At 39.8% G+C, this 18,067-nt stretch overlaps 1 protein-coding gene across 7 annotated transcripts in view; it reads right to left on the reverse strand.

The window, feature by feature from the left end:
• The window catches only part of Marchf1 (membrane associated ring-CH-type finger 1), an 846,936-nt gene that overhangs the window by 72,038 nt on the left and 756,831 nt on the right, over positions 1-18,067 (reverse strand). The window lies entirely within an intron of this gene.

An 18,067-nucleotide genomic window follows, 5' to 3' on the forward strand; every position in this document is an offset into this window, starting at 1 on the left:
CCAGGGTTAGGGTAAATTCTATTTGACAATCATTCTTCATGTTCTTGAAAATCCTCTCATACTGAGACCTCCAAAGGGATCTGGAAACAGAAGTTTTTTATTTAAAGGTCCCAGGTGAGTCTAAGAGCATATTAGGTTGGGAATCTGTGAAATGTTGTTTCAGGTCTTTTCTAATGCTACCACAGAGATTATGAGGCTTTACAGTCCTTACTAGAAGTAAGATGCATGGGGCAATTTTATGGTGTATGTCATTGCTTTCTTTTCATTCTTTATTTCAGTTTTCTCCATTGTCACCCTCTTTGAATATGGTATTTGTTTACATCTAAAAGAGTTCTTGGCCTAGATTATATGAAAGAATTTCTAAAATAAGCATGATATAATTTACAAGGTAAGGCTCAGAAGGGCAGCTTGAAATGAACAGATAAAAGTTAGTGACTTTGGTAATCACTTGTTGGGAAAGCCCAGGGAGAGAAGAAATTTCACAGTATACTGTCTCAAATGAAATCTAATTTTAAGGAAGTAGGAATGTATCTCAGGGGTAGATCATTGTTCACCCTGGGCAAGGCCATGAATTTTGTCTGCAGGATCAGAACCAAAATTATTCATCTCTATAAAGAAGAAAAGTTTTGGTAGACAGTCTTTAGAAAGATCTGTCCAGAACTCAGAGACACCTGTGTTCTGGCATCTTCAGTACTACACATACCTGGAAGAGAGTCAAGGTAATGAAGAGTTTGCTCTTTTGAGGCTTCCTGCGTCTTGGATGGAGAGCACGGGCTGCCACAGAGCATCCGAGTGAGGTGAACAAAAGAAACTCACTGAGCTGCTGACGCGGCATTTGAACTTCTGACTACATTAGACACGAGTGTTTATATTGATCTAAACCTGAGGATTACTGCAGAAGACTGGGTGTGAAGACAACTGTTCTGCAGTGGCTATAAGGAAGAGAAAACCTAAAAATGGTCATTTAAATTGAGGAAATGTTCAAGCTCATGATAAAAATCACAGACATGAATGATTTGGTAGCAACAAGTGCTTCTCTTTGACCACTTCAGGGTTCATTTTCTGTTTGCCTGAATATGTAGTGTGTTTAAATGCAGTCCACACGACTGTGTTAAAAATGCATTTGTGGTAGAGGCTTTTTGTTTTGTTTTGATATTTAGGGAGGAGAAATTTTATATTGTCCAATAGACATAAATTCATCAAAGGAAACATACATCTGAAAATAGCTATAATCCTGAATATATAGTTTTTAAATTGAAGAAGTAGAAATTGATTTTTTTCATTTAATATTTTTTACTTTGCTATGAATATTTACCAAACTTAGAAATTACAAAGCAAAGAAGTAAAATAAATGTTACCCAGTATAAAGTTGACTATTGCATGTAAAAAAGCTGACATATCTCCAAAAGCATCTTATATTTACTTTTGCCTGAGGTTTTCTGAGATTACAAATTACCCACTGATATTCAAATCTACTTCAGTATGGTTTGGGAGCAAATAAATATCTACTTTTGTTTGCTCTTTCCTGAAAGCACAGCTTAAACAGCTGGCATATAGAACACATGCAGTTTCCAAAATTTGTGGGACCAGTTTAGCCAGATTAGAAAGCAATTAATCAATGCAGGATGATCTGATTTTATAAAATAATTTGCCAGTCAGATATAATAAGTGTTATTGATGACACCACTATCCCATTACTGTGAAGATTATTGCTAAAATTTTGAGCAGTTATAAAAACAACAGAACTCCAGCGAAGAACAATCTGTAGCTCTGTTCCAAAGGATGGCCTCACACCCATAGACTGCTGTCCAGACTTACACAGAGGAACGGAGTGAAACTGTGAGGGGATTGTGGGGAGATAGGGTGGGATTGCAGGGTGTTATGATCATATTTCCTTGTATATATGAGTTAAATTCTCAAAGAATTAAAAGTTAAATAGCAAAGGCATATCTTTAAGTGTGTCTTTACATATTAAAGGCATATAAAATCCCATTTTACTAATCCTTTTGCTTTATCTTTTTTGTCTAAATTATCTCAGTATTTTCATTGTTTCTTTTCATTCCAAATAAAAATATTTTGATAAATGCTGCAAGAATGTGATAAATAACACTAAACACTTGTAACATTACAAATGTTGCATTACACATGTTTTGTTCTTCTGTTGGTGGAGAAATCTCTGCTTCAGGAAATAAAAAAGGATGGCGTGTATCTGAGTTTTTACCCAGGGATGGCACTGGATGCCATCATTCACCCCAGTGAAGAGACCAGTTCTAATGCATCGGGGCGCAGGAAATGTGCTCATTTGCTATATGCACAGCTGGTCTTCTCCTGTGGTGACGTAAGCAAAGAGAGAGTCACTTCAGTTTCCCTACGTTTATCCATCCTAGGTGGAAGAAAGTCTAAAACATGACTTCTGGCTCTCTTGGGCCCTTTTCCATGGACTGTACCTCTGGAAGGTCAGCAATGGTATTTACATTTATAGTTTCTACCAACTCAACTGCTGTTTTATTTCGTTTGTTTGTTCAAACCAGTATATTATGAAGTTCTTGCTGGCCGCAATACTCTAGGTAGCTGAGGTTAGCCTTGAACTGCTGTGTCTTCCTGCCTCCACCTCCCAAGTGCTAGGATTACAGGCATACACCATTCTTTTCTTTTAGCTGCGTCTAAAATTAATAAGATGAACTATCCAGTTGTGTTCTTAATGCCCCCAAATACTCAGTGAACCAGAGGCCACAGCATAAGAAAGAGAACAAACCTTTGTACTTTCTTAAGCACTGTCTCTGAGGAATGGATGTTTCCCATTGTATCACACAGGATAACCTCTCTCTAACCTCAACACTACAGAGGAGCAGCTTCTTTTGTACCCATTATGGTGGTTTGGATGAGAACAGCCACCATAGACTTGTATGTGTACATACTTTGTGCCCAGCTACTGGAACTGTTTGGGAAGGGTTAGAAGAGGTATAATTGTTGGAGGAGGTGTGCCACTGGGGTGGGCCTTGAGGTTTTAAAGGTCCACACCATTTCCAGTCTCTGTCTCTGTCTCTGCCTTTTTCCTTTCTCCCTCCCTCTTTCCTGGTTTTGGCGTAGGATATGAATTCTCAGTTACTGCTGCAGCACCTTGCCCACCTGCCTACTGACATCATGATGGTCATAGACTCACTCTCTGAAACTCTGATCCCCAAGTAAACTCTTTCGTCTGTAAGCTGCCTTAGTCATGGTGTCTGTCATAACATGGAAAGAATTTTGACAAGGACAGGCTCACTTGTGTAGGAAGAAAGGATCCTAGTCTATCACTAACTGAATCCAAACCTAGGATCAACGTGTGAAGAAAAACAAAGGGCTCTTAGAGTTAAGGAACCTTCTCAGAACTAGAGACTAAGAAAGAGAACAAGATTACCACTGAATAAAATGCCTTGGAAGTACAGATGGCGATCCATGCTGGTGTTCCCAGGGTCTTCACTGAGCAGGTAGGTGGGGGGTCACCTAGGTGGTGGGTGAATCCATGAAAACAAATCTTCTCAGTGACAGATAATTACTTAAAAAGTTAAGGCAAAAGAATTTTTGTAGAGTCAGTGAGATGTCTCAGCCAGTAAGAGTACTTATTGCCAAGTCTGACAACCTGAATTTGAATTCCAGAACCCACGCAGTAGAAGGTTAGAAAGGACTCAAGCAAATTGTCCTCTGGATGCCACATGTGAACATGTGAATCATGGCACACATCACACACACACACACACACACACACACACACACACTATATATATATATATATATATATATATTATACTTTTTCTGACTATCTAGTGCAAAACTATTCACTGAAGTGTTATTTTACTTGAAAAAAAATCTTACCCGCATCCCATTTGTCCCAGCTTTTATATCTCATCCTCTTTACCTCATCATGCATATGTAAAGCTGGTAAACAACAAATGTTTTGTGATCTCATTCCCTTAGGCTCATGTTCAGTTGCCTTCCTTGGCTATGTCTGTGCTTGAAGGAGCTATTGCAGAGGCAAATCAAGGTTCACACATGCGGTAGAGTCCGTACTTACAGTCATGAACTCAGACAGGATTTCAACAATACTGTCTGTGCTGTCCTCATTTGTCCTCGCTACCCTTTACAAAAGTCCAGAGGATGTCTATCTAGTTTGAAGTTCAGAGAAATAGTGAGAACTCTCTTAGCATTGATATGTCCCAAGGACTACTTCTTTATTTCTTAACTCGAATTCAAATTTTATTGGACGTCTGACTCTGTAATCAATACCATTAATTTAAGACGGTCCTACAAAGTCACCAGATCAAATTTCCAGGCTCTGTAGATGTATATGTAGCCATACCTATGATGTTGTCTTTTACTTGGAGAGCAAAGAAAGATATACTTATTTTAACTGCCTTAGCCAATGCTCCCAATTTGGTCATGATTTAGTTTTTAAATTAAAAATTTATTTATTACTTGTCTGTATGGGATTTGGTTCTCTCTTTCTACCATGTGCGTCCCAGGGACTGAACTCAAGAAGACAGGCTTGACGACAAGTGCCTCTAACCACTGAACAACGTCATCAGCCCGTGCTTTACATATTCTTCCTGATGTCTGTCTAAATAACTAATGGCTGGGTGTGAAGATCAATTTCAAACACAATTCTCTCAGACGCAGGTTCAACATTCAGATGCTATTTAGATTAAGTTTGCAATTATTTTTTTCAAAAAAACATTTTCTTGTTGCTCTTAAAGTTTTCATTTGCTACTCTTTGGCTTTCTATTTGAGACAGTCTCACGATGTAACCTTGGCTGACCTGGAACTTGTTACGTAGGCTAGTCTGGCCTTAAGCTTACAAAGATCTGTCCCTTTGTCTCTGCCTCCCAAGCACCGGCATTAAAGGTATGAGCCACCATGCTTGGCCCTCAGACAGCTTAATAAAAAGAGAACATGCAGAACACATATGAAAATTATAGCACAGTATGTTCTGATGCACCAACTCAAGTAAACCAGGACATTTCCAGCTTTTCATCTTCAAAGAAATTGTGGAGGGAATCCAGTATTCCTGACTCATTTACACTGTACATTCAGTTCTCATTTAACATCCCTGTGGCTTGTGCAAGTCTTTCCTCTTAGCAATCCCTGATTATGAAAGTCATTTCAAAAGTGCCACTTGAGCAATGCAGCAATTGTGGTACGTGTTAGAGGGCATAAATAAAATGGATGCATGACACAGTACTTCAAAGATTTCAGGGAGAGCAGGAATAAATGCTGAAGAGATAAGGGAAGTTGAGTGCTAGGCATGTGATATTCACCATAGGAGTCGGAAAGGAGGGAAAGATCATTGTGGGCCATGCTAGCTTGGAAAAGCTGCAGAGAACAGGGTTAAAATCCCATGAAAATTCAAGCGTGTCTGAGCCTGAACATTTGGAGAGGACAATGGAAAGAAGGATGGTCACATTTAAAGATGGGGTAATTGAGTACTCTTGTAGTCTTCTAGTTTGTATTCCTTTCTCCTTTCTCCTAACTCTTTTCCACTTCTGATACTGATGCTGCTTTTTTTTCTTCTTAAATATCCTTTTCTAATCCATAAGACTCCAGAAAAGTTGATAGTTCCATTTTAAATACAGCTTTTCTGCCCAAGGACTTGACCTCTTATATCCCTGGTGTGACAGAGTCTAGGATGCCTGTGACCTAGGCCAGGCTAATTATATTCCTTCCATGGGATTTATTTCCACGGGGTTAGGATCATCTTTCTCTGTCAGATCACTGTTAATGAAATGTAAACCAGAAGTTGCTTCTGTCTACACAAATTCTCCCCTTTGCAATGGACAAAAAATCAATCTTTAGTTAGAGAAAATGAAAACATATAGGCAGGAAAGGCAGTCACATTCTCTGAGCATCTCATGCTCCTGGAGTTTATTTATTTATCTTTGATTCTTGAGACAGGACATTTTTACGTATCTCAGGATGTCATTGAACTCAGGATCATCCTGCCTCAGCTTCTGAAGTATTATAAGCATTTGCTATCATGTCCAGCTTAAGGCATCCTTCTCTGCTTCCACTTCCTCTAAATGAGTCCTCATCACTTGGTGGTAGGGAAACCCAGAGAGGAGATAAATGAACAATGCAGTGTTTTTTTTTTTTAAGCATGTATAGGTCCTGAGTTTAACTCCCAAAAAGAAAAGGAGATAAAGAGAACCTGATTAGAAGAGTAGAATCGAGCTCTTGTCTGCAAGGTTCTTGGCCCAGGAACAGTTCCTGCTCCTGCACTCCTGCACTAAGGCTATCCACCCAGAGGGGCAAGTGTCTGCCAGCCAGGCAGGCCAGAAGGTCCCCACAAGGGAGTGCAAGACACCTTCACCTTTGCTGCAGGGTCTTCTGTGTTCCACTCAACCCCGCTCTCCCCGCCACGTCTGCCCTTTTGTCTGCGGGGTCCTTGGACTACCAGGAGTCCCTGTTTCTGTGCTGAGGAGTTCCATCCAGATGGGAACAGTTCCTGCTCCTTCACTGAGGAGATCCACCCAGAGAGTCAGTCACAGCAAAGATTGGACCAAGACACCAAGACTCTCCTGGCTGCATTTGAAGTAAGAGATGGGCAGGCTCCAATGCAAGAATTCCTCCAACAACCTGAAAGGCAACATGACATCACCAGAATCCAGGGATCATGCAACAAGAAGAACTGAACATCCTACTCCAGAAGAAATAGAAGAAATCGACTTTAAACAGAACATTATGAAAATAATAGAGGACCTTAAACAGGAGGTGAAAAACTGCTGTAAAGAAATGGAGGTGACAAACAGAAAGGTAGAGGAAATGAATAAATCTCTCAAAGATACCCAAGAAAACCAAGAAAAAGCAATCAAACAGGTAAGGGAAACAGTTCAAGACTTGAAAAATGAAATGGAGGTAATGAAGAAAACACAAACCAAGGGAAGGCTGGGTATGGAAAATTTGGGAAAACAAAAAGGAACTACAGAGACAAGTATAACCAACAGAATACAAGAGATAGAAGAAAGAATCTCAGACACCGAAGATACTATAGAGGAAATAAACTCACCGATTAAAGAACAAAACAAATCCAACAAATTCCTAACACAAAACATACAGGAAATCTGGGACACCGTACATTCACCATCGATGGAGAAAACAAGATATTCCAGGACAAAAACAGATTTAAACAATACATAGCCACAAACCCAGCCTTACAGAAATACTAGATGGAAAATCACAAACCAAGGAAGCCAACAACACCCATAATAACACAAGCATCTGACAACCCTCCATAAGCACAACTCAAAGAAGGGAAACACACAAACACTACGACCAGAAAAAATAACTGGAGTTAACAACCACTGGTCATTAATATCACTTAATATCAATTGACTCAATTCATCTCTAAAAAGGCACAGGTTAAGAGAATGGATACAAAATCAGGATCCAACATTCTGCTGCTTACAAGAAACACACCTCAAACTCAAAGACAAACACTACCTCAGAGTAAAGGGTTGGGAAAAGGTTTTCCAATCAAATGGACCAAAGAAGCAAGTGGGTGTGGCTATACTAATATCTAACAAAATTGATTGCAAACTAAAATCAATCAGAAGAGATGGAGATGGACATTTTATACTCATAACACGAACAATTTATCAGGAAAAAGTCTCAATCCTGAATATCTACACCCCTAATATAAAAGCAACCACATATGTAAAAAAAAAAACATTACTAGAACTCAAAGCATACATCAAACCCCACACTCTAATAGTGGGTGATTTCAACACTCTTCTCTCACCAATGGACAGATCAACCAGACAGAAACTTAACAGAGAAATAAGCGAACTAACAGATGTAATGAACCAAATAGACTTAACAGACACCTATAGAACATCCCACCCAAACAGAAAAGAATAAACCTTCTTCTCAGCATCGCATGGAGCCTTCTCAAAAATTGATCACATAATTGGTAACAAAGCAAACATCCATAGTTACAAAGAAATTGTAGTAACCACCTGTGTGCTATCAGATCACCAAGGAATAAAGTTAGAATTCAACAACAATTCTAACCCCAGAAAGCCTACGAACACATGGAAACTGAACAGTCAACTACTGAACCATCCCTGGGTCAAGGAAGAAATAAAGAAGGAAATTAAAGTCGTTTTTGAATTCAACAAAAATAAAGACACAGCATACTCAAACCTATGGGACACTATGAAAGCAGTGCTAAGAGGAAAGTTCATAGCACTAAATGCCCACATAAAGAAAACGGAGAAAGCACACATTAGAGACTTAACAGCACACCTGAAAGCTTTAGAAAAAAAAGAAGCAGATTCACCCAGGAGAAGTAGAAGATTGGAAATAATCAAACTGAGGGCTAAAATCAACAAAATAGAAACACAGAAAACAATCCGAAGAATCAATGAAACAAAAATCTGGTTCCTGGAGAAAATCAACAAGATTGACAAACCCCTATTCAAACTAATCAAATGTCAGAAAGAGAACACGAAAATTAACGAAATCAGAAATGAAAAGGGGGACATAACTACAGACACAGAGGAAATTCAGAGAATCATTAGATCTTACTACAAAAGCCTGTATGCCACAAAATTGGAAAATGTGAAAGAAATGGACACTTTTTAAGATAAATACCATATACCAAAATAAATCAAGACCAGGTGAGCAGTTTAAATAGACCTGTAAGTCACGAGGAAGTAGAAGCTGTCATCAGAAACTACCCTACCAAAAAAAAAAAAAAAAAAAAAAAAAAAACAAACGTCCTGGACCAGATAGTTTCAATGTAGAATTCTACCAGAACTTCCAAGAAGAGCTAATACCTATACTCCTTAATATGTTTCACAAAATAGAAACAGAAGAGTCATTGCCAAACTCCTTTTATGAAGCGACAGTCACCCTGATACCAAAAACCACACAAAGACTTAACCAAAGAGAATTACAGACCGATCTAACTCATGAACATCGATACAAAAATTCTCAATAAAATACTGGCAAACAGAATCCAAGAACACATCCCAAAAATTATACATTATGATCAAGTAGGCTTCATCCCAGAGAGGTAGGGCTGGATCAACATATGAAAATCTATCAATGTAATCCATCATATAAATAAACTGAAGAAAAAAACCATATGATCATTTCATTAGATATTGAAAAAACATTTGACAAAATTCAACACACCTTTGTGATAAAGGTATTGGAGAGATTAGGGATACAAGGTTCATCTCCAAATATAATAAAAGCAATATACAACAAGCTGACAGCTAACATTATATTAAATGGAGAGAAACTCAAAGCCATCCCACTAAAATCAGGAAAAAGACAAGACTGTCCACATTCTCCATACCTCTTCAATATAATGCTTGAAGTTCTAGCAACAGCAATAAAACAACATAAGGAGATCAAGGGGATTCGAATTGGAAAGGAAGAAGTCAAACTTTCATTATTTGCAGACGATATGATAGTGTACATAAGCGACCCCAAAAACTCTACCAAAGAACTCCTACAGCTGATAAACACCTTTAGTAATGTGGCAGGATACAAGATCAACTCCAAAAAAATCAGTTGCCCTCCTATACACAAAGAACAAAGAAGAAGAGAGGGAAATCAGAGAAATATCACCTTTCACGATAGCCACAAATACATAAACTATCTTGGGGTAACTCTAACCAAGGAAGTGAAAGATTTATTTGGCAAGAACTTTAAGTCTTAGAAAAAAGAAATTGAAGAGGATACCAGAAAATGGAAGACTCTCCCATGCTCTTGGATTGGGAGGATCAACATAGTAAAAATGGCAATTCTACCCAAAGCAATCTATAGATTCAATGCAATCCCCATCAAAATCTTAAAAAAAATTCTTCACAGACCTTGAGAGAACAATAATCAACTTTATATGGAAAAAAAACACATGATAGCCAAAACAATCTTATATAATAAAAGTACTTCCGGAGGCATTACTATCCCTGACTTCAAACTCTATTACAGAGCTACAGTAATGAAAACTGCTTGGTATTGGTACAAAAACAGAGATGTTGACCAATGGAATCGAATTAAAGACCCAGATATTAATCCACAAACCTATGAACACCTGATTTTTGACAAAGGAGCTAAAATTATACAATGGAAGAAAGAAAGCAACTTTAACAAATGGTGCTGGCATAACTGGATGTCAACCTGTAGAAGAATGAAAGTAGATCCATATCTATCACCATGCACAAAACTCAAGTCCAAATGGATTAAAGACCTCAATGTTAATCTGACCACATTGAACCTGATAGAAGAGGAAAGTGGGAAGTAGTCTACAAGACATAGGCACAGAAGACCACTTCCTACATAGAACCCCAGTAGCACAGACAAGAAGAGCAACAATGAATAAATGGGACCTCCTGAAACTGAGAAGCTTCTGTCAAGCAAAGGACACTGTCATTAAGACAAAAAGGCAGCCTACTGATTGGGGGAAGATGTTCACCAACCCGACATCAGACAAAGGTCTGATCTCTAAAATATATAAAGAACTCAAGAAACTAGACATTAAAACTCTAATTGACCTAATTAAAAAATGGGGTACTGAACTGAACAGAGAATTCTCAACAGAAGAAGTTCAGATGGCCAAAAGACACTTAAGGTCATGCTCAACCTCCTTAACTATCAGGGAAATGCAAATCAAAACAACTTTGAGATACCATCTTATACCTGTCAGCATGGCTAAAATCAAAAATACTAATGATAGCCTATGCTGGAGAGGATGTGGAGTAGGGGAACACTCATCCATTGTTGGTGGGAAAGCAAACTTGTGCAACCACTTTGGAAATCAGTATTGTGATTTCTCAGGAAACTGAGAGTCAACCTACCTCAGGACCCAGCAATTCTATTCTTGGGAATATACCCAAGAGATGCCCAAACATACTGCAAAAGCATTTATTCAACTATGTTCATAGCAGCACTATTTGTAATAGTCAGAACCTGGAAACAACCTAGGTGCCCCTCAATAGAAGAATGGATAAAGAAGGTGTGGCACTTATACATTAGAGTTTTACTCAGCGGTAAAAAACAATTACATCTTGGATTTTGCATGCAAATGGATGGAAATAGAAAACACTTTACTGAGTGAGATAACCCAGACCCAAAATGATGGGTTGGCAAGAGACTTGTCTCTAGAGGGATTCCTAGGTGTCCAAGGAGATGTCCCCAGCTTGTTCCTTGGGCAGCAGAGGAGAGGGTGCCTGAACTGGCCCTATCCTATAGCCACACTGATGAATATCTTGCATATCACTATAGAACCTTCATCTGGCGATGAATGGAGATAGAGACAGAGACTCACATTGGAGCATTGGACTGAGCTCCCAAGGTCCAAATGAGGAGCAGAAGGAGGGAGAACATGAGCAAGGAAGTCAGGACCATGAGGGGTGCATCCACCCACTGAGATGGTGGGACTGATCTAATGGGAGCTCACCAAGGCCAGCTGGACTGGGAGTGATGGAGCATGTGATCAAACTGGACTCTCTGAATGTGGCTGACAATGTGACCTGACTGAGAAGCCAAGGACAATGCAACTGGGATTTGATTCTACTGCATGGACTGGCTTTGTGGTAGCCTGGTCTGTTTGGCAGTGCACCTTCCTAGACCTGGATGGAGGTGGGAGGACCTTGGACTTTCCACAGGGCAGGGAACTCTGACTGCTCTTAGTACTGGAGAGGGAATCGGAGGGAAGTGGGAGGAGGGGAGGAGGAGAAAATTTTTAATAAATTAATAAATTAAAAAAAGAGAGTAGAATCGAGAAGTACATGACAACAGAAACCAATCTGGGGCATGAAATGATGTGACTTGCTGAAGAACGGACACGTGCTACATAGATGAAAAGAGTGTCCGAAGCAGGATTCAGGAAGCTTGTGGGCTCGCAGAGTGCATGGGGTTAGCTGGGTGGAGGAAGTTGGCTTTGAGTGGAGGAGCTGCCTGGCCAGCATGGCTGGGTTTCTGGTAAAGAGCCAACCATCTCAGCCTATGACTGGGAACAAGAAAGAAACTGAGTTAAGTTTTGTGTTGGAGTTCAGGGAAATGTGACACAGATGTCTAAATTAGCCCCCCAAACTCATCTTTTGCTTCCCTTTCCTCCATTTTCTTTCAATGTAACCCACGAGGAGACTTACGCCATAGAACAACAATTCTTAAGGCATAGTATTTAATCTGAAGTATCAATACTATCTGGGACTACCCCAGCAATATAAATTCATGGTCCCAACATCAGAGTACAGTATACTCTAGGCATGGCCTCTGGCCTATGTTTTAGCAAGCCTTCTAGTAGATGTAAATTCTTATTAAGGTCTTAGAGCCACAGGAGTGAATAAGCCTTTATAGGCAGAGTTTTAGAGTGGGCACGATCACCCAGAACTGGATTCTATGACTTCACGTAGTCAGCATCAATATCCTAAAAGCCCATTTTTCTTAAATTTATTCCAAAACTGTTGAGCATCTTTTACTATCTGCAAGGTGTTATTATAGATACTTTGGAAATGTCAAGGAGAAAAAGATGACAGTTAACAAAAAAATAGTTGCATTTCAGCAGTGAAAAATATGCTGTGTTTTCTCTCTCACATGTGGTATCTAAATTTAGCAGTGTGTGTGTGTGTGTGTGTGTGTGTGTGTGTGTGTGTAAGGCAGAATTATTTGGGATGACTAAGGCAAGCAACAAAAGGGGTAAGTAATGGAGGAGAATGGGAAAGATTAACATGCATGGAGGGGAACAAAAAGCATTTACCTCTAAAAATGAATGAAAATAACAAAATATATGGTGTGGACCTGGCTGTGGAGTTAGGGGGTTAGTAGAATGTCTTGGGAAAAATGACATTTAAACTGAGAAAGAATGACTAGAAGTCAGCTTGGTGAGTGTCAGAGGAGGAAAGTGTTAATCTAGGCCATGTGTAAAAAAGATCTCGTTTCTTTTAGGGAATCAGGAAGAGCTCAGCACAGGTATGGCCCAGTTAACGGTGCACACCAATGCTGGAGAGGCAGATCTTATGCAGAGACAATGTGGGCCCTCACACACCATTTTAAGGATTGTGTACGTTCCACTGAGAGCAATGTGCAAATCACTAAAACTTCAACAGGAGGCTAACATGTTCTGATCTGTTTTCATTTTTAAATGTAATATTTCCATAAAGAGATTTTCCAGCAGCCCAGACAATGAAACTAACATGATGATTTGATTTCCGATTTGCAGTTGGTTAATAGCAATATTTTTCAAGTGTGTGAAAGAGGATATGGTGTCCACACGGGGACCAAATGCCAGGAACAGAAAAGGAGGAAGGGCTCAGGGGTCGCTTCTTCTTCGTGGTTGTGACTAAGGCTGGTCCTGCCTTTGCATGTCTGAAACAACAGAACTGCAAGTTCACAGGCATCTGCTGCCTTTCTCGTCCTTAGCTCCCTTCCTGTGCAGGGGAACCTCTGTGTCTATGGTCCCTCTGGAAGCATCTCTCCTACACAGGACCGCGTGTAGAGATTTAATTTTCTTTTGCAGGTATTACTGACACCCCTCTCGGGATGATCCCCAAATCTTTTCATCTTCCCTGGCCTTGAGAAGAGCTTCCACGTTTAATAACTTTCTCTTGTTAGTATATCCTATTATTATACCAACCTGTGTGAATTATACATATGCAATTGTTTGGTATTTCAGTGTATAGCTTACTAATTACTGGAAAATTATAATCAGTTCCAAATGTCCTATGTTTCAATGACATACTTATTATTAGTCTTTGTTTCTAGAGACTTAGACATGAGACTCACATCTAGATCACTCCTGCTTATCCTCCCTTGCCCTCTGGTATCACCCTTTACAAAATTGTAACCTCTTCTTTAATTATTATTGTTACACATACACACACACACATGCACATATGTATATATAACTTACGGAGTCTGTTTAGTGATGCTTTATGTGCATGTCTCCAGAGTCGATCACAACATGCCTGTGATTGACTGATGGACAACTCGCTCTGGAATGCCACTGGGCTCTGAAACTGTCTGCTTCTAATGGCATTCGTCACACCTTTCTCCAGTCAGTTGGCCTCTGATGTCAATATCAGTATCTCCCGTTTCTCAGGCTCCCATAGTTGCCATGGTATTCAGCAACTTTGTCTTAGCTCTTACTAAATCTAACAAATAAGGTGGTTTCTACTCTCTTACTGAACTCCCTTGCACTAATGGTATCGCTGTATCTGACTTAACTCACAGGTGGATACTCTGCCCCTAGATACACTAGGTCCTGCTGACAGTACATCACCAGGGAAATGGTGGCTTCTATGCAGCTCTTCTAGTCTACTTTAATTATCAAGATCTTTTCTGTATTTATTTTTGCACTGGAACACTTTTATTCTTTAAAGAAATATCATGAAGACTCCTATGGGGTATAAGAAAACCAGTGATAAGCATTCTCTGTCTCAAGATGAGCTGAAGGTAGCACACTCCTTCTGACCAATCTCAGCTTTTAAGGTAAAAAACTCACGAGATGGAGAACGTGAGAGAACAGGATGGTTGAGATGGGGGAAGGACAGGGAGGGAGAACAAGGAAAGAGATATCTTGACTGATGGAGCCATTATGGCATTGCCAAGAATTTTGGCACTAGAAAAATTCCCAGGAATCCACAAGGATGACCCCAGCTAAGACCTTAAGCAATTGGGGAAAGGGTGTCTGAACTGGTCCTGCCTTGTAGTCAGATTGATGACTATCTTAAATGTCATAGAACCTTCACCCAACAACTGATGGAGGCAGATGCAGAGATCCACAGTGAAGCACTGGACTGAGCTCCCAAAGTCCAGTCAAAGAGATGGACGAATGATAATATGAGCAAAGGGGTCAAGACCATGATGGGGATTCCCGCAGAAACAGCTGACCTGAGCTAATGGGAGCTCATTTACTCTGGACTGACAGTGGGAGGAACCAGCATAGGACCAAAATAGGCCCTCAGAATGTGAGTGACAGTGGTGTGGTGGGGGGCAGACTGTGGGGCCACTGGCAATGAGACCAGAATTTATCCTTACTGCTTGTACTGGCTTTTTGGAACCCCTTCCCTTTGGAGGGACACCCTACTTGGCCTAGATAGAGTAGGGAAGGTCTTGGTTCTGCCTCAAGGCAAAGTGCTAGACTTGAATAACTTCCCATGGGAAGGAAACCTTACTCTCGCTGATGAGTGGGTGGGGGTAGGGGACAGGAAGGTGGAGGGAGCGGGAGGAGGGGAAGAAGTGGAAACTAGGACTGGTATGTGAAATGTTAAAAGATAGGTTTTCTTAAAATAAATTAATTTAAAAAAGACGCTCATGGAGGCCATCAGGAAGTAGAGATTAGTAGAACAGAGCTAAGCACCAAGAAATAATTCTGTATTTTCTTCACAATTCTTTGAAAATTTTATTAGCTTGTGTTATTCTTCCAGTTTACCCACACAAATTCACAGAGGCATCAGTGCCAACTGTTTTCTGACTGAGTGGTGTTTGCACCAGTTTGAAGGCCTGAAGCTTCATTCATGCTTCTCTACCAAACTAAAGTTCACTTTGCCTCGCTCCAGTTCCACCTCATCCGAAGGGATTTCGGCGTCATCTCAGAGTAGGACAATAGTTTTTCCTTCAAAATATTTTGAAGGATTTCTCTATTTGCCCTTAACCTTCACTCTCTTAAGTCTTTGTCTTTTCAGGTGTACATTCAACATCTCCCACTTAAACAACAGACCAGCTAAAGGAAATGTCACGTCTCTTGATACTTCTGGTCCTCAGCGTCCTGTACGATACGCTGCCCACAGCAGTTGCTTTGCTGGTTATTTTGATGGCAGCACGCAGCAGAAAATAATACCTATAGAGCCTTTGATCTTCCTCTCACTTGTAGAAGCCTAGGCTAAAGAAATTTCTTATCCTTGGAAACACCTCGCACACAACACACAGACACACACAGCAGGATTTGTGAGGTTTGGGAACCTGCCAGTCACTCTGGCTCCAGCTGTAACTATTACTTTTCTCCTCCAGTTACCAGGAAAACAGCATCTATGAGTACCATTTATTAAATAATATTAAAAGTAGATTTAGGAAATGACAAGAGTTTAAGTGGGACATTCTCAGTTTAGATCACAAACAGTATAAGCTTTCAGTAAAGACACATAATTATCATATTCAAAAAATTGTAAGAAACATACATTCCTATGTAAATCACATGATACCACTTTCCTTGCAGTGTGTGTTTTATGTGTATCATATATGTATATGTGAGTGCATATATGCATGTATATGTGAAATCAGAGATCAAATTTCTTTATTGCTCTCTACCTTATTATTATTTGAAAACATAATTATTGCATTTGCTGATTTATGTATTTATTTATTTGTGCATGCACATGTGTGTGTATGTGTGTATAGGCACATGCTTTCTATTGTGTACATATGTGGGAGTCAGAAGACAACATATAAGAGTTGGTTTTGTCCTTCCATAATTTGGGCCCCTGTGATTGAGCTCAGGTCTTTAGATTTGGTGGTGAGTACTCTTCCACACTGAGCCATCCTGATGGCCCTTCATCTTGCATTTTGAGATAGAATCTCTAAGTATTAGCAGGAGGTTACTGACTTGGCTAGCATAGCTAACCAGGAAGCTCTAAGAATCCTCCTGCCTCTGCCTCCCCAACGTTGAGATTCTAGGTACAAGCTGCTGCTGCAGACGTTTTGAAAATGTGTGCTCTGGATCTGAATTCAGAGCTTCATGCATTTACCATGGGAACCCTGACCACGGAACCACTTCCCTCGTCTTTCTCACTTCACTTCTAAACCTCTACAGTTCCCTAGAACGCTTTAAGGCCTTGGAAATTCTGGCCCATTCCACTTCTTCATCTGAATCTCTACCACCTGCTCCTGCCACTCACCACATCCTGGCCACTGCAGCAGGCTCTTGGTCTGGACTGCCACACTCCTGCCAAGTCCCTCACGCATCTTGGCTTCCTGTGGACAACAACCTCTGCAGGATGGGCTTCGTGCTTCTTTCTTTCATCAATTCCCTTTGTCCCTTTGTCCTTTGAATTGCCCTCTGATTTCTAGAGAAACTTGAGCTCCTGAATTATATATTCCTAAATCCTCCATTGTGTGCAAATATGCACAACTGTGGAATAATTTTTGTGCTTATGGTCTTCATTCAACTATAAGTGCCACCATATCAGAATCTATACAAATACAATGCACTATAAACGTTCAATGCTCAGAATAAAGCCCAGTGCATAATACACTTAAACAATGGAACAAATGATAATTTCATGAATAATTGTCTGATACAACTTTCAGAGACCAAGTTGTCCTGTTATTCACAACCAGACCTTAATGCTTCTTGTTTTGGCCTGAGTGGATATGAACTACATTGTCTAGTTTGTGTTTCCCATGCATTCACACAGTCGGTTTTATAAAACAGTAAGAGCATTTATAAAAAGACAAGACCAAATAGACAATATGCAATGGAAATCTTTACTTGGTCTCAGAATAATGCAAAAAAATTAGTTTGTCTTATGCCGACAATAATAGAAATCTCATTAATTCTTTTCAACATTGTTATCTTTTAAAAATATCTATTCTTTGAGGTAAAAACCAAAACTAACCAAACAAAAACCGGAATGAAATGGTCTTATTGCTGTTAAGCATCCCCAGGGTTCGAAATCACGTGTGCATGATTGTCAGTGAATGAGGCCCACTTTCCCTAGAGATTCTGGCACCTAGAGATTCTGGCACCCAGACCTATGTCCCTGTCCTCTGGCTCCTGAGTTACCCTGCTGAGTCAGACAACTGAAGAACAAATTACAACTAACAGCAGAAAAGATTTTTCTGATGCAAAAACCTGACCTTTAAAAACCTCTGGCTTGAATATCTTTCTGTCAGGCTGAAGAAAATTGAGCATATTTGAACTGAACATTTGCACACAGTCTGTCTCCTATAGCTTCCATCACCATGGTTTGAGGTAGAATACAAAACTCAGTTGCTTTCTCCATCTCTAGTTCAGAATAAGCCATTAATTAAAAGGTAGAGAATAAATATTATGCGTTTGCTTTCCATTTTATAGCTACCCCAA

This window comes from Myodes glareolus, chromosome 23 (assembly GCF_982192425.1).
Source record: "Myodes glareolus chromosome 23, mMyoGla1.1, whole genome shotgun sequence".
NCBI classification, from domain to species: Eukaryota; Metazoa; Chordata; class Mammalia; order Rodentia; family Cricetidae; genus Myodes; species Myodes glareolus.